Source organism: Gossypium hirsutum, chromosome D07, assembly GCF_007990345.1.
Source record: "Gossypium hirsutum isolate 1008001.06 chromosome D07, Gossypium_hirsutum_v2.1, whole genome shotgun sequence".
Taxonomy (NCBI): Eukaryota; Viridiplantae; Streptophyta; class Magnoliopsida; order Malvales; family Malvaceae; genus Gossypium; species Gossypium hirsutum.
In genome coordinates, this window is record NC_053443.1 from 10,584,841 (window position 1) to 10,587,315 (window position 2,475).

At 27.7% G+C, this 2,475-nt stretch overlaps 1 long non-coding RNA gene across 1 annotated transcript; it reads right to left on the reverse strand.

Moving 5' to 3' along the window:
• Positions 1-628: 628 nt before the first annotated feature.
• Positions 629-1,730, reverse strand: LOC121219375 (uncharacterized). Its single transcript, XR_005916098.1, has 2 exons — positions 1,216-1,730; positions 629-871 (listed from the first exon to the last, which is right to left on the reverse strand). It is a non-coding gene; the product is annotated as an uncharacterized lncRNA (long non-coding RNA).
• Between the last annotated feature and the right edge of the window lie 745 nt (positions 1,731-2,475).

Genomic DNA, 2,475 nt, shown 5'->3' on the forward strand with positions numbered 1-2,475 from the left:
TGAACTTTTAAATTTTAAAAATTATAGAGACTAAAAATAATCAAATTAAAGAATATGAACTAAATCTACAACTATTTCATAGTACAAGACTAATAGCAAAATTTGATCTAATGGATTTAATTGTTATTGTATGTATTAAAACTAAAATTTAAAATTTTTATATATATATATATATAAGAACTAAAAATGAGCAAATTAAATCATAAATATTGAAGCCGCAACTTACACATACTATAGAAATTAAGTAGAAATTAATGACAAAATTTTATCTTTATTCTATGTTTATGATAGATTTTTTAAATTTTATGAACATGGAATTAGATTTTTTTTTGTACAATAATAATTCGAATTCGGACTATTTAAAAAAAAAGCTAGCACTCTATCAATATGTCTCTGAAAGTTCAAACATATAATTAAATTGTTGTTATGAATATATTTTCCTTTAATGAAAAATTTGTCACCAATATATGTTTAGTGATTAATTTATATTATTAATATTTTAACATGGTGTACAAGATACATTAATTTGTTAATTTAATGTGTTGCGTTTAAAATATTTATAAATTTTAGCATTTAATTGATTAATTAAGGATGTTTATTATATGTTGGAGGTTGTGAAATTGTGTAATAATTTAAGTGAGATTATGTTATTTAAGATTCCCAGGGTTATCACATTAGATTTTTTGTGAAAGAAGGGGATGGTTGAGGTAGGTACAAAACGAAAAGCATTCCACATGTGCCTCTATCTATTATAGTAGGCCAATTTTGGCCCACTAATACCAAACCCCATACCCCCACTACAACAGCCCCATACCTCCACTACAACAGTCCCATACCGTCTGACACCCCCACCACCAACACCGGCCATACCCTGCAAACACAAACAACAAAAAAGGCAGCCACAACAGAGGAATAAGAGCATTTTTTATTGTTATTGTAATCGATTATAAAACCGAAGGGAGAAATTTTGAAAAGGAGGACGGATTGTATTTTGGAAAAGGGGGTTTTATTTTTTTACAAAAAGAAAGATTGTAACACAGGTATTAGAAATCAAAACGCACACAAGCAAATCTAAGAAAGATTGGAAACTAAAAGGTGTTCTTGGTTCTTTTTTTTATTTTTATTTAGTTTTTTTCTTTTGTATTTTCTTTTATTTTTTTCTTTCTCTTCGCGAATCTGTTTAAGCAACAACTAAAAGGAAGGAAAATGGCTCACCTGAATCCCTTTGAGCTCGCGTCGGAGTGATTTCTCCGTCGTTGTAATCGAGTTCGGCAAAGGGACAAAGAACTCTTTTTTTCTCGTTCTTTGTTTGCTGAAAGTTTAGCCTTCAAAAGAGGCTTTGAAGACAGAGCGTAAAAGCTCATTCTCCGCAACATCGGTCACCGGCCATGGTAGCGTGCAGGCGAGCAGGGAATGGCCTTGTCGGCTGAAAAGAAGGAGAAGAGATAGAGGAGTCTGAAAGTGCTAGGTTTAGAAAAAAAATAAAAAAAAAGGAAATAAAGGCATGGATGGTTTCAAAATAAAAGTATGATTTAAATAATAAAACTAAAACAATACCGTTTGGGTAAAGGAAAAGAGCCTATGCGCCTAAAATGGGTTATTTATGTGTCCAATCCTTCTCTTTTGCGCTGCTATTGGATTAGGCCCCTGTTCTTCTTTTTATTGTTTTTAATTTGGCCGCATAATTTTCTCCTAATTACATTTGAGTCCCTGTTGAAATAATGCGCATAAAGGTTCGGATTATTTCCCTTTTAGTCCCTCCATGTTATTCACGTGTTCTAGTAGGTCCTCCCCTTTCCTTTTTTTTGTTTCGAATCTATCCCCTAACTCTTGTTTTAAATTCAATTTGGCCCCATTTCTTTTTTTTATTTTATTATTTTCGCCTCAAATTTCTGTCTAGAGTTCAAATTAGCCCCTTTTCGTCATTTTCTTTTGTATTTTCTTTTATTATTTAACATTATGGTATTATAATTGTATTTTATTTTCTTGCATATTATTTACTATTATTATTATCACTTTCATTCCATTATTATTATTGCTATTGCTATTTTTTTGTTGTTTATATTTTTATTTATATTATTGTTAGTATCATTATTATTATTATTATCTCCATTACTATTATTATTATTATTATTATTATTATTATTATTATTATTCTCTTGTTATATTACTATTCTTGTTATATTATCACTATTTTTCTTACTATTATTATTACTACAACTATTATTACTATGATTATATTTTCTTTTTATACCCATTTGCTTATTACCTCATTGATTTTATATCATTACTATTATAATAATTATTATCATTACTTTTCATCGTTATATATATATTTTTTTCTTTTCTCTGTTTTATTACTATTATTAATATCATTATTAATATTATTTTTATTTCTATTTTTATTTTTATTAACCATTTTTTACCATATTATTATTTCCTTTTTTTATACATATCATTATTGATATTAACATA